We start from the raw sequence: 25,248 nt of genomic DNA, 5'->3' as shown, positions 1-25,248 counted from the left end.
CTTGAATATATATTAAATTTTGGTTTGGCCAACATGGTGAAACCCCATCTCTACTAAAAATACAAAATTAGCCTGGTGTGTAGTGGTGCACGCCTGTAGTCCCAGCTACTTGGGAAGCTGAGGCAGGAGAATCGCTTCAACCCAGGAGGCGCAGGTTGTAGTGAGCTGAGATTGCACTATTGCACTTCAGCCTGGGCAACAAGAGCAAAACTCCGTCTTGAACAAAAAAAAAGTTCAGTAAACACAGGAGTCTCTCTCTCAGCTTTTTATTCTGGTCCATGAGTCTACGTGTTGATTCATGGTAATTTTTTTTTTTTTTTTTTTTTGAGACGGAGTCTTGCTCTGTCACCCAGGCTGGAGTGCAGTGGTGCGATCTCGGCTCACTGCAACCTCCGCCTTCCGGGTTCATGCCATTCTCTGGCCTCAGCCTCCTGAGTAGCTGGGACTACAGGCGCCTGCCACCACGCCCGGCTAATTTTTTATATTTTTAGTAGAGACGGGGTTTCACTGTGTTAACCAGGATGGTCTCGACCTCCTGACCTCATGATCTGCCCACCTCAGCCTCCCAAAGTGCTGGGATTACAGGCGTGAGCCACTGTGCCCAGCCCACATTTTATCTTTTATATCATATTTTTATTGTATCTTTTCTAGGTTTAGCTACACACATACTTACCATTGTGTTAGAATTGCCTATAATATTCAGTGCAATAACATGTTGTGCAGGTTTGCAGCCTAGGAGGGGTAGGCTACACCCTCTAGGTTTGTGTAAGTATACTCTATGATGGTCGCACATCAAAGAAATTGCCTAATGACACATTTCTCAGAATGTGTCCTGGCTGTTTAGTGATGCATGAATCTACTGAATGCATCAGACAGTGCTTTGTATAGAGAGTACCATGGTTCTGGTTCTTCAGAAGTTTTGGATGTAGGGAGTACGATTATTTATGTGAAACAGTCAATGAACAATTAGGTTATGTGTTTAAATATGTTGACTTGTGTGGTAGTGATGTGAGCTCCAGAGAAGAGAGCTGTGTTGATGGATTAATGATGGATTTATATCTTTAGGGGTGGATCTTCCGTTGACCTTGGTGGATAGATTTAATTGAGTGGACAAAAAGAAGATGGCCTTCTAACTAGAGAAGAAGAACACTGATGAAGGCCCAGAAGTGAGGAGGAGTGTGGTGTACCAAAGCACTAGAGTTTGTCATTTCCACTCCCATGCTTCGACTCCTCTTTCTCCTGAAGTGAGCAGAAACATCCTCCCCAACTTTCAGCATGACTTTCAACAATGCTGTTGGGTTGTGTTTGGGCTTCAGTCTCCTTGATACAGAAGGGCTGGGCTCCTGGCTAAACCCCACCCTGAATCCTGGAACTGTGGCCCTAAGTGAAAGAGCTTACCCCGTTTTTCCACCCAAATGTTGCCTTTTTAGCCTGCCCCGCCCCTATCCTGTGCCCCAAAAAGACTTCAGCTGGCAGAGCAACCGAAGCAGCCAAACGGCAGAGAAGCAACTCATCATTAGAGACTATGGATAGACGCAGCTAACTTCAGATGCTGCAGCTTTGGAGAGGGGCCTGGCTGGAGATGGCTGGGCTTCAGGGAAAGATCCCCTTCCCATCATCCCCTTCCCTTTCCAGCCTCCGTTTCTGCTGAGAGCCACCCACCACCCAATAAATTCCTCCACATGCATCACCTTTCAAATGGTTCATGTGACCTGATTCTTCCTGGACATTGGACAAGAACCCAGGTGCTGAGAGGGCAGGGGCTGCCACCCTGACCCTCCACCGAGCCGGTTGGCACTTGGCTGTTTCCAGACATAAGAGCTGAAAGAGCATTGGTTGTAACATGCTTGGACGACGTTGCTGGGCCTGCACAGAACCTGCTTCTACCAGAGAGGAGTGATTGGCGGTTCCAGCATTTGTTCACTCTGGTTCCTGCACACTCTCGCTTGCATGCTGTCTCCTGTGAGGAGTGGCCAACGCCGGGCTGAGTGAAATGAGCCACTCCAGCTTCTGCCCATGAAGGGGGTCAAGGGAACTATTCCATCTCATCTGGAGGCTTGCCCCGGATACATCAGACAAGTGAGTACATGAGGAAATGTCTCTTTTGGGTGAAAAGAATGTTGGCTCTGTGGCTGTTTTCCTTCACGGAGGTCTAACTGTCATATGGGACGGGAATAAGGTCCTGGGGAACCAAAGGCATCTGGCTGAGGCCACTCCTGTGTTGCTGGAAGGCCCCAAGACTAAACTCCATCCGTGACTGCCCTAACAGGTGTTGGCCCAAATCCGCAGACTTTGCTGTGATATCTTTGTATCTTTTCTTCTTTCATGGCTGCAGATGGTTTCTATCTTTTTTTTTTTTGAGACGGAGTCTTGCTCTTGTCCCCCCAGGCTGGAGTGCATGGTGCAACCTCCCCCTCCCAGGTTCAAGTGATTCTCCTGCCTCAGCCTTCTGAGTAGCTGGGACTACAGGCGCCCACCACCATGCCCGGCTAATTTTTGTATTTTTACTAGAGATGGGGTTTCACCATGTTGGCCAGGCTGGTCTCAAACTCCTGACCTCAGGTGATCTGCCTGCCTCGGCCTCCCAAAGTGCTGGGATTGCAGGCATGAGCCACCACGCCTGACTGGCTTCTATCTCTTTTATAAAGTAAAGAGTTTTACTACAAACTGCAGAGATGTTAGATAGTATGAGTGTTTGGCCTAGCCATTAGATATGCAATTCAGAACAATGTGATTCCCGTTTGTTCTTAGAGGTGCCGTCCCCACACTCACCCCAACAGCCACAGGCAGGCATGGTGTGTGATAGTTCCTCTGCTTACCCCCTCCCCTCCCTGCTTAGGCGCCTGGGCGTGTCTGCCACATGCGTGTGCCATGTTCAAGGGCTAAGCGAGGCAGCAATGAGCTGCGCACGTCTCCCAGTCCCCAGGGAAGCCTCAGGGGTTAGGGGTCCCATGCAGCCAGATGGCTGGCACCTCCCACTTGGCTGGAAAAAGGATGGGAAAGTGATCTTTTCCTAAAGCCAACCGTTTCTAGTCAGACCATTCTCCAAAACTGCACTGTCTGAAGTTAGCTGCGTTTTTCTATAGTCTCTGAGGCTCACTTGCTTGTCTGACTGCCACTCAGCCGCTTATACCTTGACACTCAGCTCTTTGTGGTGCTCTGTCTCTGAGGTTTTTTATGGGCACAGGATAGGGGTGGAGCAGGCCAAAAAGGCAGCATTTGGGTGGAAAAAACCAGGGTCAGCTGTTTTCACTTAGAGCCACGGTTCCTGGGTTAAGGTTGGGGTTTAGCCAGGAGCCCAGCCCTTCTGTATCATCCTCATGTGTGAGACAAAGATGCTGATGGCCCAGGCAGCTCTAGAGCCAAAGGTTCCACCATGGTACCCAGTCGTCTTGTTTTACTTCCCAAAGCCTATTAACATGACTGATCCCCAAAGCATAATGCCAGCATTCAAGATGCTGGCATAAACCACAGCTATCAAACCACCTGAACAGGCAAAGAGAGAGAAAGAAAGCCACATTTGACTCACTCTTCTGAAAGTTACTCCTGCATCAAGTACTCTGTATACTCCCCACCACACCCCCAGTTCTCCACATTCAGGTGCTTTGTCTCTTTAATTCAGTGAGTCTTACAACGACTTATGCTTAGTTTTAGTCCATCCTGTTTTCTCTCTTTAATGTCCTTCATGATCTCTTGTTGGATTCTTATCTTGCCCTGCTGTGTCACAATTTCCTAATTTCCCTTTAATTCCCTTTCTTAAAAATTTTTATCATTATTTTTTAAGACAGGGTGGAGTGCAATGGCATGATCATAGCTCACTGCAGCCTGGATCTCCCAGGCTCAAGCAATCTTCCCACAGCCTCCTGAGTAGCTGGGACTACAGGTGTGTGTCACCACACCCAGCTAATTTTTAAAATTTTTGTAGAGACAGAGTTTTGCCATGGTGCCCACACTGGTCTCAAACTCCCGGGCTCAAAGGATCCTCCTGCCTCAGCCTCCTGGGATTACAGGCATGAGCCACTGCACCTGGCCTGGAAGCAACAGTTAAGAGCCAGCAGGGCTCCCCCTGGCCCAGCTGTGACAACCCAGAATGCCTCCAAACATTACCAAGTGCCCTCTGGGAAGAAAAATCCAATTCCCACTCCTCTGCACTGCGAACCACTGATTGAGGGCATTCTGTGCCTCACTTTGATTCTTTCCCCTTGGTCTCTGGTGAACTGCCAGGGACACACCCAGCATCCGAGATTTGCACTGTTGCTGGAAAGGAGTGATGAGAGCTTCCACTCTCAAAACCTAGGCAGTAGCTGCCTAGGACAGAACTGCCCCTACAAAAGACCTCATCTGATCAGGCCTGACCAGGTGGCCCATAGCTGCTACCTCCCCATCGTTTGTCTTCTGTGTTCCCGGTCTGTTACCTGGTGGCCTGCAGTGTCCCACCCCACCCCAAACATAATCGCTGTTGTCCCTGTCAGACCCCTGGGAGGGACCCAGCCAGCCCAAGCTGATTTCTAGTGGGAGGACACTACTTAGGCCCCCCTGCCTCTGTTCTTTTCATTGTTCAGTCTCCTCAGGCCTTAGCAATGTCATTTACAGACTTAGGATAAATGCAAAAGCTGGAGACTGCTGCTTCAATGTCTACAAACTCTTTATGGAGTTTTTCTACAAACTGCAGAGATGTTAGGTAGAATGACATCTGTCATTCACAGAGATAGACTTCTCTATCATTAGGTAGAATGACTTCTCTGTCATCCACTAAGAAGTAGAGTGTGCCAATGTAAGTACTTGTGTGGTTAGAGTAGCCTCACCTGAGATGGTATGGATGCCAGCAATTTTCAGCAAGATTGTGATCAGGTAAACACCCATTTCCTAAACTATCTTCCTGAACATGGCGGAAGAGCAAACCTCCAACTGAAATGAATACAGAGTCAGCAGGCTGCACTTTCGCTTCCAACTGAATCCACAATGATTCCACAAAGACATTGACCTTAGCAGCCATCTACCAGAGGTGGTATCTGAATAGCACTACATCACCAGTGGACACTGGGTAAGGTTCATCCAAGTTTTGTTGAGCATAGGCTTGTGCCCCATGAGTTCAGCCAAGGTTAGTACTTCTAGGGCTTGAGTTAACCCCATTCTTCCAGTGGCACAATTTAGCCTCTTCCACTCTGGAGCTTCAGAGAGGGAATTAGTTCAGAGAGTTAGTTGTTTTTACAGTTCCACCACTGGAAAAAGGGAACGGGAATGACTTCTCAGGGATCAGCAAACTTTTCCTGTAAAGGCAAGTTTGCTGGTCGCCTACATTTTTTTTTTTTTACAACCTTTTAAAACTGTAAAAATCATTCTTGGCTCCAGGGCTGCACAAAGCCCATCATTAGCCAGATTGGCCTGCCAACCGGATTTGTTGACCCCTGGCTTAGTTGATACTGATTTTGAAACATCTGCACATCATTTAACTGGATAACCCCTTGCTTTGTTATTCTGATCTCCAAGGCCAGGGATAAATGGACAGAGATTCATCTATCCATTTACTCACTGACTACTTACTGAGTGCCAACCATGTCATAGACACTCAGCAGTGTTCAGAAGACACAAGTTACCAAAACTCAGTTGCTGTCCTCAAGAGCTTATGTTTAATGAAGGAGACAAACCACAAAATAGGCATTTTCCATGCAGTGTGATAAGTGCCACTATTCCAGTTATTCAAAAAACATTTATGAAGCACCTTATGTGCTAAACATGTTCTCAGTACATGGGGAAGGTAATGCAGTGAACAAGGCAGGAGGCCTTTGGTCTCAGGAAGCTTGCACTGAAGTGGAGAAGCCAGATAAGCAAGCAAATAAATTACTTTCACATGGTGGTAGGCGTTTCACAGAAAATAAAAACAGTAGTGAAGCTGGGTGCAGTGGTGCACACCTCTAATCACAGCTTCTTGGGAGGCTCAGGAGGGGACTTGCTTGAGTCCAGGAGTTCAAGTTCAAGTGTTCCTGGACCAAAACGAGGGTCAGGCTGCTTACTCTCATGGCCCAATAATGAGAGGCAGATGAACTGGGAAAGAAGAGAGTTTTTTATTTATGTAACTGGTTACAGGGAGAAGGCCTGGAAATTATCACCAGACTAACTCAAAATTACAGTTTTCTAGAACTTATGTGCCTTCTAAGCTATATGTCTATGTGTAAGTGTGCATTTATCTAAAGACATAAGTGATTAACTTCTATTCTGTAACTGAGATCTGAGTCCTGAAGACCTTCCTCTGGAGACTTAGTAAATTTTCTTAATCTAAATGGGCCCAGGTGCTGGGGTGATTACCCTTATCTTGTCTCCTGCTAAATCATGGAGGTTTGATGAGTTCTTGCAGACCTCCATAAACTTGTTTGTGGAGACCTGGGGAGTTTCTTCAGACCCCCGATGAAACTTGCTTAATTCTAAATGGGTCCTGTTAAGAATTCCTTTTTTATCTCATCATGCTTCAAGGCCCAGGAAAGGCCTGGGCAAAACTCTTGGTGAGCCTTTGTTACATTCCAGCATTTGTATAAGAGCACTGGCTCTATCAGCTTTTAATATTTAACTTAACCACTCAGTCAGTGCTGAAACAGTTGTTACAGAGGCCTGTGTTAGTGAGACCTGGCCTGCCACAGCAGTGAGTGATGATCACATTTATGAATAGCCACTGCACTCCAGCCTGGGCAACATAGCAAAACACTCTCTCTAATTAAAGACAAAAACCAAGACCCGAGTAATGGAGTAGAGATTGATCGGGTGCATCCTTGGAAGGCCTCTTCAAGGAAGTGCTATTTTTCTTTCAAGGAATGATACAAGGAGTCAGCCATGCAAGATCTGGGGGAAGAACATTCCAGACACAGTACAGAGCAAGTCTAAAGGGTTTTGATTTGGAATAAGCTTGCTGGACTTGAGAATCAATGAAGCAAGCAGTGTGACTAGAGCACAGTATGTAAACAGTAGGAAATAAGGAGATCCATTTAGAAAGGTAGACTGGGGCTTCAGCAGGACAGCCCTTGAAAGCCAGAATAAGTCGTTAAAGTTTTGTACAGGTGGTGAAAACTCCTGGATTCTTTTAAGCACATGACCTACTGATATGAGATGGGTAAGCCCAAGGTTCCTGGGAATACAGAGGAGGGACCTGTAACCTAGGCTTGGGAGGTAAAGAAGATGCTTCTGTCTTTTATTTTTTGTGAATATTAAGTCATTTTTTTCTACTCTGGCTTCACAACAAAGGCCAACAAGTAATTTAAAGGACCCAGAGTAAATTGCTGGGACAAATCCAGCATAATCTTGAGTCTGGCCTCGTGCTTTTTTTTTCTTGGTTCTGTTTCTTGGGCTGGATTTTACACAACTCACTGATATCTTATTGAAGATATAGAGGAATAAATACAGAATGGAGAGAAGGATCTCACTGCGATAGCTACCAAACCTCTTCTTGAAATATTCTGGCACTGTCACCACCTGTACAAGCAATGAGACAAGTCACCATCAACAGTGAGTGCTGAAGAGGTAGACCCACGGGGATGAGTCTTGCTCACAAGTGCTGGTTGTTACAGAGACATGGCTGATTCTGGGAGTAGCCCAAGAATACAAGATGGGGAGTCACTGCCTCTGACCTCTGTTAAGATGGGAGAAATAAGAAAGGAGAATCAACACCACTGTCTCCAAGGAGTTTGGAATCCAGCTTCTTGTGCAATATTTGATGAAGAGGAAAATCCAGCTGAGAATGGTAATGATGGCAAATCCCTTTTATGGAATAATCGTAGAGCAAAATCAAGTACTTAATCACTTAGTACAAAGATAGCCAGTGTTCAAGAGAGACAGGTCTTGACTACACAGCTCTGTGACTTGTCCTGTGCCAACACTGCCGGTGTGCACGCTGGTGTCCTACACAATCCTGCCCTATCTCAGGCTGTGCACACCAAGAGGACAGGAACCATGCCCTTTTTGTTCACTATATTCCCGGACCATAGCTCAGTGCCTGGCTCATGGTAGGTGAATAGATACTTGTTCAATGAATATTGTTCCACTTTCTATCCTGACAGTTCTCATATGTTCTTGTCCACTGACCTCAAACATGTCTATTTTAAGTTCTATCTCAAATTCTACCTGCTTTATCAAGACTTACCTGGGGACTTCACAAGAACCATATGCCCTCTTCTAAATACCTGTAGCTTTTATTATTTTCACTTTGATTTGGCTGTAAATCGTAGATGGCTCACTTTCTTAGCAAGGTCCCAAGCTTCCCAAGCTGTTTCACACTTACTACTTGTATCTTTGCTAGGGCTGCCATAACAAAGTAAACTGTTCATTCTGCCCTGCCTTTCCTTTTCTGCAGAAACCTCAATAAAGGCAGTATCCCAGCCCTTCCCCTTGTCTTTTTCCTCCTGACCACCTGATGTCTTTCCCATGTGGCCCTGCATGGCGTGCCATGCCTCCTGTCTCTAGGACCTGTGAGTATAATAAACTTTTTTTTTTTTTTTGCTGAGCTTCTCCTGTGTCTCCTCTTGTGGCTGCACCCAACCCATTTGACCAGCTCATAAAGAATACAAAACAGAGTGTGTAGTGGTATCTTATTTATTTACTTAGTTTAGAAATGGTGTCTTATTCTGTTGCTCCAACTGGTCTTGAGCTCTTGGGCTCAATCAGTCCTCCCACCTTGGCCTCCCAAGTAGCTGGGACTATAGGCATGTGACACCATGCCTGGCTTGGTACCTTATTTGAATTAGCATTTCCCTAATGATTAGTGATAACCTTTTAATATAATTATTTGCCATTTGTATATATCTTTTGGTTAAACGTCTGTTCAAAACTTCTTGTTAACTGAGTTACAAGTTTTAAATATATACAGATTCTGGATATAAGTGTTTTATTGTAAATATATTTTACAAATATTTTCTCCCAGTCTCTAGCTAGACTAGCTTTTCTTTTATTTTTAATTGACACATAATAATTGTATATATTTATGGGATACAGAGTAATATTTTCATACATGTATACAATATGGAATGATAAACGTAATTAGCATATTGATCACCTTGAACATGTAATATTTCTTTGTGTTGTGAACATTCAAAATTCTCTTCTCTAGCTTCTCAAACATATACACTAAATTATTTTTGACTATCTTTACCCTTCAGTGCTATAGAACACTAGAACTTATTCCTCCCATCAACTGTAACTTCATAATGTTAACCAACCTCTCCCTATCCTCCCCAGACCCCTGACTCTTTCCATTTCTATCAGCTCAGTTTTTTTAGTTCCCGTATAGAAGTGAGAACATGTGATATGTATCTTTCTGTTTCTGACTTATTTCTCATGGTATAATGTCCTCCAGAATCATCCATGTTGCTGTGAATGACAAGACTTTATTCTTTTTTATATGGCTGGTTAGTAATTCCATTGTGTAAATATACCACATTTTAAAAATCCATTCATTTGTTGATAGACATTTAGGCTGATTCATTATCTTGGCTATTGTGAACAGCACTGCAATAAAATGGGTGTGCAGATGTACGTATGTCTTCAATATACTGCTTTCCTTTTGTTTGGTTAAATACCCAGTAGCGAAATTGCTAGATTGTGTGATATTTCTGTTTTTAGTGTTTTGAGAAACTTCCATACTGTCTTCCGTAGTGGCTGTACTGATTTACATTCCCACCAATAGTGTATAAGAGTTCCCTTTTCTCCATTTCTTCACTAGCATTTGTTAGTGCTTTTTTTTTTTTCTTTTGAGACAGTCTCGCTCTGTCGCCCAGGCTGGAGTGCAGTGGTGCAATCTCGGCTCACTGCAAGCTCCGCCTCCCGGGTTCATGCCATTCTCCTGCCTCAGCCTCTCCGAGTAGCTGGGACTACAGGCGCCCACCACCACGCCCGGCTAATTCTTTTGTATTTTTAGTAGAGATGGGGTTTCACCGTGGTCTCGATCTCCTGACCTCGTGATCCGCCCGCCTCGGCTTCCCAAAGTGCTGGGATTACAAGCGTGAGCCACCGCGCCCGGCTAGTGCTTTTTGATAATGGCCATTCTAACTGGGGTGAGATGTGGTTTTGATTTGCATTTCCCTGAGGATTAGTGATGTTGAATATTTTTAATATACTTTTGGACCATTTAAATGTCTTCTTTTGAGAAATATGTACTCAGATACTTTGCTAATCTTAAAATTGGATTATTTGGGGTTTTTGCTGTTAAGTTGTTTGAGTTCCTTGTGTATTCTGCATATTAGTCCCTCGTTGGATGAATAGTTTGCAAATATTTTCACCCATTTAACAGGCTGTCTCTTTACTCTGCTGATTGTTTCCTTTTCTATGCAGAAGCTTTTAAGTTTGATATAGTCTCATTTGTCCATTTTTGTTTTTGGTGCCTGTGCTTTACCCGTAAAATAAAGTTTTACCTATTAAATCTTATCTTATAAGTAAATTACTTATTTGTATACATTTATGAGGTACAAGTGTAACTTTGTTACATGTATAGATTGCATAGTGATGAAGTTACTCATAAAATCTTTGTTTAGACCAATGTCCTAAAGCAGTTCTCCCATATTTCCTTCTAGTTTTATAGTTTCAGGTCTTACATTTAAGTCTTTAATCCATTTTGAGTTGCTTTTCATATATGGTGAGAGATAGGGATCTAGTTTTATTCTTCTGCATATGGAGATCCAGTTTTTCCAGCACTGCTAATTGAAGAGGGTGTTGTCTCTCCAATGTATGTTCTTAATGCCTTTGTTAAAGATCAGTAGGCTGTAAATATGTGAACGTATTTCTGGGTTCTCTAGTCTGTTCCATTGGTATGTCTATTTTTATACTAATATGATGCCATTTGGGTTACTATAGCTTTTTAGTATATTTTAAAGTCAGGTGGAGTGATGCCTCCAGTTTTGTCCTTTGTTCTCAGTATTTCTTTAGTTACACAAAGTCTTTTGTGGTTCAATGCAAATTTTATCTTTTTTTTCTATTTCTGTAAAGAATGTTGGTATTTTGATAGGAGTTACTTTTCATCTGTAGATTACTTTGAGTAGTATGGACATTTTAACAATATTATTTTAATCCATGAGCATGGGATATCTTTACATTTTTTGGTGTCCTCTTCAATTTCTTTCATTAGCATTTTGTAGTTTTCATTGTAGATATATTTTACCTTCTTGATTAAATGTATTCTTTGGTATTTTATGTTTTTGGTAGCTATTCTAAGTGGAATTAATTTCTCGATTTCTTTTTCAGCTAGTTCATTGTTGGTGTATAGAAATGCTACTGATTTTTATATGTTAATTTTATATCCTGAACATCACTGAATTTGTTTATCAGTTCTAATGTTACTGGTGGCAGAGATCTGAGTTACCCAGAGTTACCAGCAGCCTATCCATAAGGGTCCATAGCAACTTCAGTTCTTGCCTCCTCAGAAGAAAGAATTCCACTGAGGGGCATAAAGCAGAAAAAGGGACTGAGGCAAGTTCCAGTGCATAAATGGAGGTTTATTCAAAAAGGCCTTAGAACAGGAAAGAAGGGAAAGTGCGCTTGGAAGAGGGCACATAAAGGTTAAAGGGAGGAGGTCAGGTGCTCTGTTTAACTGTGATCCTAGGACTTTTATAAGTTCACCTCTTTCCCATGATTCTTCCCTTAAAGTGGGCTTTCTGTGTGCCCAGTGCTTTCCTTGCCCTTTGGAATTGAGCTTGCACAGTGTGTTTAGGGGGTTATACACATGGCCATCTGAGGCTTTCTTCCCGCTTCTGGTGGCGTGTGCCCCTGGAAGATCATACTTCACCATTTTTATCTCTTAACATGCATGCCCAGAAAGTTGCTTACCCTGGGGCCTGCATTCAGTTGACATTTTGATGTTAACAGGTGCGGACCATCAGGAAATGGCCTCTCCCTGGCGCTGCTGAATTATCGTTTTTAGAGAAGGAATGTGACAATTGCTGAGCCATCACCCAGCATTCCCAGCATTTCTTGTGGGTGTAGGGGGAGAGCCCTCTCCTCTCCCACTCATGCCTAACTACCTGTACCCTAAGAGATTTTTGGTGGAATCTTTAGGTACATATATATATACACACACATATATATATACACACACACATATATATACACACATATATATACACATATATACATATATATACACACATATATATACATATATATATATATATATATATATATATATATATGAACATGATCATGTTGTCCTCAAAAATGGACAATTTGTCTTCCTCTTTTCCAATCTGGGTGTCCTGTATTCCTTTCTCTTGCCTGATTACTCTGGCTAGGACTTCTAGTACTATGTTGAATAAGATTGGTGAAAGTAGGCTTCCTTTTCTTCCAGATCTTAGAGGAAAGGCTTTTAGCTTTTCCCCATACAGTATAAAGTTTTTGTGGGTTTGTCATGTAAGTTTTTATTATGGAGGGATGTTGAAATCTATCAAATACTTTTTCTGCATCTATTGAGATGATAATATAGATTTTGTCCTTCAATCTGTTGATGTGATGTATCACATTTATTGATTTGTGCATGTTACACCACCCTTGCATTCTTGAGATAAATCCTGCTCCATTATGGTGTATTTTTTTTTTTTTTTTTTTGAGACAGAGTCTCGCTGTGTCGCCCAGGCTGGAGTGCAGTGGCGCGATCTCGGCTCACTGCAAGCTCCGCCTCCTGGATTCACGCCATTCTCCTGCCTCAGCCTCTCCGAGTAGCTGGGACTACAGGCGCCCGCCACCATGCCTGGCTAATTATTTTGTATTTTTAGTAGAGACGGGGTTTCACCGTGGTCTCGATCTCCTGACCTCGTGATCCGCCTGCCTCGGCCTCCCAAAGTGCTGGGATTACAAGCGTGAGCCACCGCGCCCGGCCTATGGTGTATTTTTTGATGTGTTGTTGGATTCAGCTTGCTATTATTTTATTGAGGTTCTTGTATCTCATGAGGGATATTGGCCTGCAGTTTTTTTTTTTTTTTTTTTTTTTAATTATGTCTCTGTCTGGTTTTGGTACCAGACAGAGTACTGACACTCTGGCCAGAGTATGCTGGCCTCACATAATGAGTTAGGAAAAATTCCTTCCTCTTCAATGTTTTGGAATAGTTTGAGGAGAACTGGTGTTCATCCTTCTTGGAAGGTTTGGTGGAATTCAACAGTGAAGACATCTGGTCCTCAGATTTGATGGTAGAGTTTTTACTACTGATTGATATGGTTTGGATTTGTGTTCCTGCTCAAATCTCATGTCAAATTGTAATCCTCAGTGTTGGAGGAGGAACCTGGTGAGAGGTGATTGGATCATGGGGGTGGATTTCCCCCTTGTTGTTCTCATGATAGTGAATGAATTTTCACAAGATCTGGTTGTTTAAAAGTGTGTAGTGCCTCCCCCTTCAGTCTCTCTTCCTCCTTCTCTGGCCATGTAAGACATACTTGCTTCCTCTTCACCTTCTGCCATAATTGTAAGTTTCCAGTGGCCTTCCCAGTCATGCTTTTCGTACAGCCTGTGGAACTGTGAGTCAAGTAAACCTCTTTTATTTATAAATCACCCATTCTTAGGTAGTTTTTTTTTTTTTTATAGCAGTGCAAGAATGGACTAATAGAGAAAACTGGTACCGGAGAAGTGGGGGATTGCTATAAAAATACCTGAAAATGTGGAAGTGACTTTGGAACTGGGTAATGGGCAGAGTGTGGGGGGCTCAGAGGAAGACAGAAAGGTGAGGGCAAGTTTGGAACTTCATAGAGACTTGTTAAATTGTTGTGACCAAAATGCTGATGGTGATATGGATAATAAAATCTGGGTTGAGGAGGTCTCAGGTGGAGATGAGGAACTTATTGAGAAATGGAGCCAAGGCCACTTTTGTTACGTGTGAGGAAAGAGATGATCTGAAACTGCAACTTATATTCAAAAGGGAAGCAGAGTGTAACAGTTTGGAAAATTTGCATCCTGGCCATGTGGTAGAAAAGAAAAACCCATTTTCTGGGGAGGAATTCAAACCAGATGCAGAAATTTGCATATGTAAAGAGGAACCAAATGTTGATAACCAAGATAATTGGGAAAATGCCTGGAAGGCATTTTAGGGACCTTTGTGGCAGCTGTCCCATCACATGCCTGGAGGCCTAGAAGGGAAGAATGGTTTTGTGGGCCAGGCCCAGGGACCTGTTGCTTTGTGCAGCCTTGAGGCACTGCTCCCTGCATCCCAGATGCTCCAGCTCTAGCCATGGCTAAAAGAGCACCAGATGCATCTCAGGTCACTACTCCTGAGGGTGCAAGCCATAATCCTTAGTGGCTTCCACATGGTGTTAAACCTGTAAGTGCATGGAGGGCAAGAGTTGAGGCTTGGGAGCCTCCACCTAGATCTTAGAGGATGTGTGGAAAGCCTGGGTGTCCAGGCAGAAGTCTGCTGCAGAAGTAGAGCCCTCATGGAGAACCTCTAGTAGGGCAATGCCAAAGGGAAATCTGGGGTTGGGCCCCCCACACAGAGTCCCCACTGGGGCACTGCCTAGTGGAGCTGTGAAAATTGGGTCATAGTCCATCAGTCCCCAGAATGGTAGATCTACCAACAGCTTGTACTGTGAGTCAAGTAAACATCTTTTATTTATAAATCACCCATTCTTGGGTAGTTTTTTTTTTTTATAGCAGTGCAAGAATGGACTAATAATAATTGCACCTGGAAAAGCCACAGGCACTTAATGCCAGCCTGGAAAGCAGCTGTGGGGGCTGTACCCCGCAGAGACACAGGGGTGGAGCTTCTCAAGGCCTTGGGATCCCACCCCTTGCGTGAGCATGGCCTGGATGTTAGAGTCATAAGAGATTATATTGGAGCTTTAGGATTTAATGGCTGCTCTGCTGGGTTTTGGACTTGCATGGGGCTTGTAGCCTTTGTTTTGACTAATTTCTCCTTTTGGAATGGGAGTATTTAGCCAATGCCTGTACCCTCATTGTATCTTGGAAGTAACGAACTAGTTTTGATTTTACAGGCTCATAGGAAGGAGGGACTTGCCTTGTCTCAGATGAGACTTAGGACTGTGGACTTTAGAGTTAATGCTGGAATGAGTTAAGACTTTGGGGGACTGTTGCAAAGGCATGATTGTATTTTGCAATGTGAGAAGGACATGAGGTTTAGGAGGGGACAGGGGCAAAATGATAATGGTTTGGCTTTGTGTCCTCAATCAAATATCATGTTGAATTGTAATCCCCAGTGTTGGAGGAGGGACCCGTGGGAGTTGATCGGATCATGGAGGTGGACTTCCCCTTGTTGTTCTTGTAATAGTGAGTTTTCATGAGATCTGGTTGCTTAAAAGTATGTAGCATGTCCCCCTTTACTCTCTCTTCCTCCTTCTCTGGCCATGTAAGACATGTCTGCTTCCCTGTTGCCTTCTTCCATAATTGTAAGTTTCGTGAGGCCTCCTCAGCTATGCTTCCTGTACATCCTTGAAGCTGTGAGTCAAATAAACATCTTTTCTTTATAAATTACCCAGTCTCCAGTAGTTCTTTATAGCAATGTGGGAACAGACTAATCTACTGATTCAATCTCATTACTCACTGTTGCTCTGTTCAGGTTTTCTTTCTTCCTGGTTCAATCTTGGTAGGTTATATGTGTCCAGGAACTTATCCATTTCCTGTATGTTTTCTAATTTGTTGGCATATAGTTGTTCATAATAGCCTTTAAAGACCCTTTGTATTTCTGTGGTATCAGAAAATTACCATAGAATGGTAATGTCTCCTTTTTGTTTCTGATTTTATTTATTCGTGTCTTCTCTATTTTCAGTCTAGCTAATGGTTTGTCAATTTTATGTTTTCAGAAAACCAACTTTCGTTTTGTTGATTTTTTTTTTTTTTTTTTTTTTGGAGACAGGGTCTCATTCCAATGCCCAGGCTGGAGTGCAGTGGTATCATGTCTGCTCACTACAAACTCCGCCTCCTGGGTTCAAGTGATTCTCCTGCCTCAGCCTCCTGAGTAGCTGGGATTACAGGCACCCACCACCACAGCCAGCTAATTTTTGTAGCAACGGGGTTCACCATTTTGGACAGGCTGGTCTTGAACTCCTGACCTCAAGTGATCTGCCTGCCTCAGCTTCCCAAAGTGCTGAGATTACAGGCAGGAGCCACCATGCCTGGCCCTTTTGTATTTTTTTAGTCTTGATTTCAGTTCTACTGTGATCTTTATTCTTTATTTCCTTCTTCTAATTCTGAGTTTGGTTTGGTCTTGCTTTCTGGTTCCTTGAGGTGGATCGTTAGGTTGTTTATTTAAAATCTTTCTTTTTTTTTGATATAGGTGCAGAAAGATTGCTATAAGCTTCCCTTGTAACACTGCTTTTGCTCTGTCTCATAGATTTTGGTATGTTGTGTTTATTTTCACTTCTTTCAAGAATTTTTTTGATTTGCTTTAATTTTTTCCTTGCCCTAATGGTTGTTATGAAGCATGTTATTTAATTTTCATGTATTTGTATGGTCTCCACAGTCCCTCTCATTATTGATTGCTAGTTTAATTCCATTTTGGTCTGAGAAGATAGGTAATATAATTTCAATTTTAAAATATTTGGTGAGATTTGTTTTGTGGCTTAACATATGATACATCCTGGAGAATGTTCCATGTCCTGATGAGACAAATGTGTATTCTTTAGCTGTTGGATAAAATTTTCTGTAAATGTCTGTTAGGCCCATTTGGTCTATAGACCAGATTAAGTGCAGTTTTTCTGTTGATTTTCTTTCTGGATGATCTGTCCAGTGCCGAAATTGGGGTGTGAAAGTCCACAGCAATTATTGTATGGGATCTATCTCTCCTCTTCAGCTCTAGTAATATTTGCTTTTTATATCTGGGTTCACTAGTATTTGGTACATGTGTATTTACAATCATATCTTTTTGCTGAGTTAATCTCTTTGTCATCATATAGTGACTTTTTTTGTATCTATGCTCTTTTACTTGAAGTCTACTTTGTCTTACATAAGCATAGCTATTCAACCAGTCTATATCTTTTGATGGGGGTATTTAAACTATTTACATTCAAGTTTATTACCGTTAGGTGAGAACTCACCCCTGTCATTTTATTAATTCATTTCTGATTGTTTTGTATATCCTTTGTTTCTTTCTTCCTCTCTTATTGTTTATCTTTGAGATCTGGTGGTTTTATATAGTGGTAAAATTTGATTGCTTTTTCTCATTTGTCTATCTGCTCTGAGTCAGTTTTTTAGTTTTGAGTGTTTTCATGATGGTAAATATTTTGCTTCCAGAGGTAGAACCTTCTTAAGTATTTCTTGTAGAACTAGTCTAATGGTGGTGAATTTCCTTAGTTTTTGCTTGTCTGGGGAAGACTTTATTTCTCCTTCATTCCTGAAGGATAGCTTTGCTGGGTGTTGTATTCATGGTTAGCAGTTTTTTTCCTTTCAGCAGTTTGAATATATCATTCCATTCTTTCCTGGCCTGGAAGGTTTCTTCTGAGAAATCTGCTTTTAGTCTGTTGAGTAGTCCCTTATATGTGACTTGACACTTTCGTTGTTTTTAGAATTTTCTGTCTTTGACTTTTGACGGTTGGATTATAATGTGCCTTGGAGAGTACCTTTCTGAGTTGAATCTATTTGGGAATTTTTTGAGCTGCCTCTATCTGGCTGTTTATATCTCTTCTAAGACTTAGGAAGTTTTCAGGCATTATTTTATTAAATAGGTTTTCTGTGACTTTCCCATTTCTTCTCTTTCTGGAACTCCCAAAATTTGAGTATTCTTCCACTTAATGGTGTTCCATATGTCATGTAGGCTTTTATAAATCTTTTTTCTTTGGGTTATTTCAAATGACTTCTCCTCAAGTGTAGAAATTCTTTCTTCTGCTTGGTCTAGTTTATTGTTAAAGGTCTCAGTTGTATTTTTGTATTTCATTCATTGAATTCTTCAGTTTCAGAATTTGTTTAGTTCTTTTAAAAATATCTATCTCTTTATTGAATTTATCATTCAGATTATAAATTGTCTTCCTGATTTCTTCATATTGTTTGTATTCTCTAATATCTCACTGGGTTTCCTTAAGATCATTAGCTTGAATCAATTTTCAGGCATTTCATAGATTTCTTTTTCTTGGGGTATGTTACTGAACAGTTACTATGTTCCTTTGGAGGAGTCATGATAACTTGCTTTTTTGTTTCTTGGGTCCTATGTTGAAATCTGTGCATCTGGTGCAATGGTTGCTTCTTCCAGTTTTGTAAAGTAGCTTTCATAGGGAAAGACTTTTCCTATAGCTGTATCTATAGTGTTGGTTGGGTAGGATCCTTTGGCTTTGGTTTTGGTTGGGTGCCATAGTGCAATCTCCTTATGATTTATTCAGCTATAAGCAATGTCAGTGGTGTCTTCAAGTCCCTCAAGTGGCTTATGTCAGTTGTTTTTGAAGGCTGTGGTGAGGCTTTGCAGAAAATGAGGATGCTTGTCTTCAGGCTCGTAAGTGACAGGCTTCCTGATGGCTCACCTGGGTGGTGGCAGTGATGGACTGGCACTTGGGCTCCTACGCAGTCTGTGTTGGTGCTGATGATGGTGGCAGGGGAGCCCTGGGCAAGTTGGTCCTTAGTTCTCAGGTCCCACAGTGGAGTGTGCAGGCACTGGTGGTAGTGGTGGCAGGCCCCAGGTGACTTTTTATTTTCTTAATAATATCTTTCAAATAGTAAAAGTTTAAGTTTTGATGAAGTCCAAAATATCAATTTCTTTTTTCTGTGGTTTGTGCCTATCTAAAAAACCATTACTTATTCAATTGCCTTGATTTTAAAAAATATTTTTACTGAATATATAATTCTTGATTTACAGTGTTTTCTTTCCTTTTGCATTTGCATATGTCATTCTAATGTTTTTTGACCTCCACTTTCTGATGAGGTGTCAACCATTAAGTGTGTCATTATTCCCTTGTATGTACTACATTATTTTTCTTTTACTGCTTTCAAAACTTTTTTTTTTTGCTTTCAGCAGCTTCACTATCATGTGCCTAGGTGTGGTTTTCTTTGTGTTTATTCACTTGGTGTTTTGTAAGCTTCTCTGATCTGTAAAGTAACATATTCTGCCACACTTGGCAAGTTTTCACTCATTTTCTCAAAAAAATTTTTTCTTATCCTTCTATTCTTTTTCTGTGACTCCAATGACGTGTATGTTGGACTGCTTGATATTCTATCACAGATCTCTGAGGCTTTGCTTCTTTTTCTTCAATTTTTTCCTTGTTCCTGGGTAATTCTTATGATATTTAAATTCACTAATTTTCTCTTCTGTCCCCTTAAATCCGCTGTTGAGATTCTTCTGTAAATTTTCCGTTTTAGTTACTAGCTTTTCAACTCTAAATTTTCCATTTGGTTCTTGTTTATAGTTTTAACTTATCTGTTGACAGGACCTATTTGTTCATTCATTAATATCACATTTTCCTTTACTTTTGGGACATATTTATAATAGCAGCTTTGAAGTCTTTGTTCATTAAATTAACATCTGAGCCTAGAGTCAGTTTTTGTTTATTGCCTTTTCTTTCCTGGAGTGTGGGTTACATTTATTTCCCCATTTCTTTGTATGTCTAGTACTTCTTGGCAGAAAACTGGCCATCATATATAATACAATGTAGCAGTCTGTTTTGTTTTTCTGGGGCTTGCTGTTTCTTATTTAGTAGGCAATTAACTTTACAGGACTCAAACTGCAAAATGTTTTATGCCATCCCCCATACCCACTCTGTAATGTGCAGCAGCTGATGTTTTTGCTTGGTTTTTATCAGTTTCCAGCTACTGCTAATTTAGTCTGGCTTTCTGGAGGTTTCCCCTGTACCTGTGTAATTTGGCAGTCAGCCAAAAATATGAACAAAATTTATACTCCGATTTGGGGGCTCACTCTCTCTTTGGTTCCTTTGTTTTTGGAGCTCCCACATAAATTTCCAGTTGCTTTGCTAGTCCTCAGTTTTGTCTTTTGACGCCTAAAACCAGTAAAACTTCTGGTATCTACTGCCTACATTGTATGAGTTGAAGAATGTACTCAGTTGAAAGCACAATTAACTCACAGATCTCACCAGGTGCAGTTATGTCTTTCCAGAATAGATCTCATTCTAGTTTCTGCTTTTTTCTAACTGGAATCCCTGGGGTCTCATGCATGCATATGTGCTTAGTTGTCAGCCAGGGGTTTGAGATTTTTACGTCTTATTTTAAATCCTTCTCTATCTCAAGGACATAAAGATATTCTGTACTTGCTTATAAAAGTTAAAAATGTTTTCCTTTTCTGTTCAGGTTTTAAATCAATCTAAAAGTATTTTTGTATACACTAGGAATCTAATTTTCTTTTTCTATATGATAGTCAATTGGCCCTGCTTTCTTCAGTTACCTGCAGTGCATCAGTGTCATCAGTCAAGTGTCCATATATGTGGTGTTTCTGGGCTTTTCCCCTCTTCCACTTATCAGTGTTTATCCCTGTGTCAAAGTCACACAGTATTAATTATTACAACTTTATAGTAAGTCTTAATATTTAGTAGGGCAAGTCTTTCTTTTTATTTGATAAGAGTATATTTGCTATTCTTTTACTTTTACTCTTCTGCATATATTTTAGAATCAGCCTGTCAAATTCCTCAAAAGACTGTTTGGATAAATTTGGAATTACATTCAATATAGATCAATTCGGGAAGAACCAACAGTTTTAGGATATTGAGTCTTCATTCATTAACATAGCTTTTCTCTTCATTTATTTAGGTCTTTTTTTTCCACAGAGCTTTAAAAGGTTTACTATAAAATCTTTAAGAGGTAAACTCTTGAATAAGCGTCCAGAGTTAAATAGTGGAGAGTTACAGGTGTCTGTTTGCCCCAAACAGACTGATAGTATTTCAGCCATCTCAGGATTTGGGGAAGTCAGCACAAGGATCAAAAGACTGAGAAGTTTAACTTCTCTAGGATGTTTTTAGTACACACATTATATTTATAAGGAAACATATTGTAAAAGAGTAACTGATAATGACCACTTACCTGAGCCTTTTTATAAACAGAAACAAATATCTAACCAATACCATAGAGCAGAAATACAGCCTGAAACCAAGAAGAAAAAGAGCAATTAAATCAGGATCTCATCTAGGCCAAGCTTGAAAAGAAAGCTTATTTCCTATTTGTCTTCTGCCTAATGAATGTGTCATTACTGGGGACCTTACCAATAAAGGTGCTTGGATACATTTTCCAGCACAGAAACTTAATTTGCAGTAACGTGATCTTTACTTGTAAAAGGATACATTCTTAATTTGGGGTGGTTATTTGAGCTGATTTTCAAGGCATTTATTTTCAATTTATTGTTTGTCAGATGGGAATAAAGGTGGTTTATAATTAAATTTAAAGGATAGTTTAAAAAAAGAAAGAAAAATAAAAAACCATTCAGGGAAGAGGGAAATAAACTATACTAACATTCCATACCACTGAAATTAAATAAGTTTGGCTCTGACTTTCTTTACAAAGAAGGAGTAAGATGAGTTAAATATGTGAAGAAAGAAGATACTTGAAAATTCCGAGAGGCCAGGCAGCTGGTTCTCACAGAACCCTGTGATGATCACCGAAGCCCCAGGTTCCTCCAGCCCCTGGAGTTCAGAAATTTTCTCTGTAAAGCTTGCCTCTCACTGGGTCAAGAGGAACCAGAGTACCTTTGGACTCATCAGGACACTTGTGCTTAAATGGTTATTTCCTGATGTATCCAATGAGGTCTTGTGCCCTCCATCTATTAACTTCCTTCTTACCTTCTCCTGGGAATCCTCACTCCTAGCTTAGCTTTTAGCTGTGGGAAGATCTCCAAGTGCCCAGAGTGCTCTTTGCAGAGACACCTCTTCAAGCTCCAGGCCTACAATGTAGGTGATCTGGCTCCCTGTGCTGGGGTTTGTCACCTGGAGATTTATAGCTAGCAAGGTGCCCCTCCCAACGTTGGAGTGTGGCGTCCAAGTCTAAGGTTGCTTCCTAGTCACATGAAGACATGACCCAGGAAATCCAATTTAGAGGCTTGATGTGGGCTTTTACCTGGCCCCAGCCTTGGGGCTGTTTTTCCTTGCTGCCCACATGTAGACTTTTAGCAGATCTTCAGCCCACAGCCTTTCTTGGAAGGAGCGGCATCCTGCAGATGTTCCACCCACCTTCAGAGCCTGCCACCCAGGCCCTCAGAACTGAGCCGCATTTGTCATTCTGGTGCCATTAGAGCAGACTGGTCTGGCTATGAGAGAAAATGGCCGTATTGCTCTGTATTGAGGGAGGTACATTCTTACATCTTCTCACCCCCTCACCAGGAACTAAGGATTTGGGATGAGATATGGTAAAATGTGTAGATAACTCCAAAGATCTAAAGATGGCTTGTGAAACCATTTTGAATGAACTGACTGGTTTTCTGTGGCTTCCACCAAACCTGGCCAAGCTCAGCTTCTAAAGCAGGAACCAGTACTGTCTCTGTGCCTGATCCACAGCATATAAGTTAGGAAAGAATGAAGATAGCATTCTTGGACTTCACTGGGACTGATGAATTGGGTGGGAACCTTTCTGGAAGAGGCAGATGGGGGTCAAACCACTGCCCTGGTTCCAGGAAGGGGCCACAGGTAGATCTCAACAACTGCAGCAAGACCACTAAATGACTTGGGAAACTTAAAACCAAGTGGCTCATGGAGAAAACAAATTTGACTTACGAAAGGGATTACATAGGAATAATGTTTGGACTTGATTTCCCCAGCTCATAATCAAGAAGGAAAATTTGCACCTGCTTCTAGTCAGGCCTGCATCTCTAAAGCTTGGGAGGCTGTCTTCCAGCAGCCTCCACAGCCTTGGGCTTCCACCAGCTTCTCTGCATTTGGTCTGTTGATTATGTTGAAACAATGTGCATGGAAACTATGGAAAGTATAACACAATCTTACTAAGATGACGACCAGGTACCAAAACAAACAAACAAACAAACAAACCCCAGAAAATTCTGAGGGGTAAATGGTGGTGAAGGGCAGGGCTTCTTACTAGGTTTTGACTGCAGAAGTATTCTTTATTTTTTTATAGTCTGAGAAAAAAGATGAGACTCAGAAAGGATGGAGCTTTCTGATTTATTTCTAAAATGTCACATGGTTTATACAGACATAGGTTGATTACCAAAGAATTATAAAATCATTTGTAATTTAGGAGAATAAATTCTATTTCCTATAACAAAGATATGCCACAATTTTTTTTTAAATTACACTTTAAGTTTGAGGGTACGTGTTCACAAAGTGCAGGTTTGTTACATATGTATACATGTGCCGTGTTGGTTTGCTGCACCTATTAACTCATCATTTACATTACGTATGTCTCCTAATGCTATCCCCCCCCCCCCCCCCCACCCCACAACAGGCCCCGGTGTGTGATGTTCCCCACCCTGTGTCCAAGTGTTCTCATTCTTCAGTTCCCACCTATGAGTGAGAACATGCGATGTTTGGTTTTCTGTCCTTGTGACAGTTTGCTCAGAATGTTGGTTTCCAGCTTCATCCATGTCCCTGCAAAGGACATGAACTCATCCTTTTTTATGAAGATATGCCACAAATTAAATAAACAAATATTTGTAAGGTTAAAACCTGGTACTCCTGGGAGATTAATCAGGAGATTTGTAGTTACTAGTTGAATATCTCAAGGAGATTGGCTGAGCCCATTCTCAGTATGTACTGCAAAGGGCAGAATATATACATACAGATATATGTGTGCATACATATGTGTGTGTGTGTGTGTGTGTATACATATCTGTGTGTCTCTATATACACACATACACATATATATACACATATACATATATATCTGCATATGTATTTAATGTTAATATGGTTCCTTCCTTCCTTCCTTCCCCTCTCTCCCTCTCCTTCCTTCCTTCCTTCCTTCTCTTTCTTTCCTTTCTTTCTTTCCTTTCCTTCTCTTTCTCTCCTTTCTTTCTTTCCTTTCCTTCTCTTTCTCTTTCTCTGAGTTTCACTCTTGTTGCCCAGGCTGGAGTGCAATGGTGCAATCTTGGCTCACTGCAACCTCTGCCTCCCGGGTTCAAGCGATTCTCCTGCCTCAGCCTCCCAAGTAGCTGGGATTACAGGCAGGCGCCACCATACCCGGATAAATATGGTTTTTTCTTAACTTCTCTACTAACAGTTCTTTCTTCACTGCATTCCTATATCCTTGGAATGTAAACATTCTCTCTCCATTAATTTACTAAGTAGAATGAAAATCAGCAGAATCCTTTTGACAAGTCAAAGACTTGGCTTCTTTCCTCTATGACTTCATAAGAATTCTTTTATATTTACTCAAAGTTGAGAGCAAGTTTTTATGTTTATATAGTTTTATTTGGACAATGATAAAGATGGAGGTTTGTTGCTGCAAATAATACTTACATACCACTTACCAGCCCCAATAGCAATTCCTGAAGATGCGCCTATCCCAGCCAGGTCCATAATATGGCTACTGCCAATATTCAAGGCCAAAAGAAATATACCTATCTGAAAATCAAAAAAGGACTACATATCAGAACTTTTAGTCTAACTCCAAGAATTAATGCTCACAAATGCACATTCCCACTGAATTTCACATTTTCTCAAAAGGAATTATTCCCTGGGCAGAATTCCCATTAATGTTTCTTCTATATAACCTCTGACCATGAATTAGAAGTCAGGCAACAAAGAAGGAAGTGAAAAAAGTAGAATAGCTGTCCTGCTGCTGCTGCTCTTCATGTGCTCCACTGATATACAGGTTGGGCGTCCTATATCTGAAAATCTGAAATCTGAAATGCTCCAAAATCTGAAACTTTTTGAGCACTAACATGAGGAAATACTCATTAGAACGTTTTTGGATTTTGGATTTTTAAATTTGGGATGCTCAACTGAGGTAGGAGGTGGGACTGGACTCCAGAGGCTGGGCTCAGACACTGGACCAGATTGAGGACTAGCCAAAACAGGGCCAGGGTGGAAGCAGCTTTCCAATCAGACACACCCACCAGTGTGCCATGTCAATTTACCACTGCCATGGCAACACCGGGGAGTTACCACCCCTTTCTATGGCAATGACCTGAAAACCCAAGAGTTACTAACCCTTTCCTAGAACTTTCTACATAAACTGTCCTTTAATCTTCATGTTATTAAAAGTGGGTATAAATGTGACTGCAAAACTGCCCTCAACTGCTCCTCTCTGCCTATGGGGTATCCCTGCTTTGCAAGAGCAGTATGGAGCTGTAACACTGCCTCTTCAATAAAACTGTTTTCTTCTACCTCTGGCTTGCCCTTGAATCCTTTCCTGGGCAAAGCCAAGAGCCTTCATGGACCAACTACATCACAACTAGTAGTATAATGCAAATA

This window comes from Hylobates moloch, unplaced genomic scaffold (assembly GCF_009828535.3).
Source record: "Hylobates moloch isolate HMO894 unplaced genomic scaffold, HMol_V3 SCAFFOLD_19, whole genome shotgun sequence".
NCBI classification, from domain to species: domain Eukaryota; kingdom Metazoa; phylum Chordata; class Mammalia; order Primates; family Hylobatidae; genus Hylobates; species Hylobates moloch.
The sequence above is the reverse complement of the archived record's forward strand: the minus strand, read 5'-3'. Positions refer to the sequence as shown.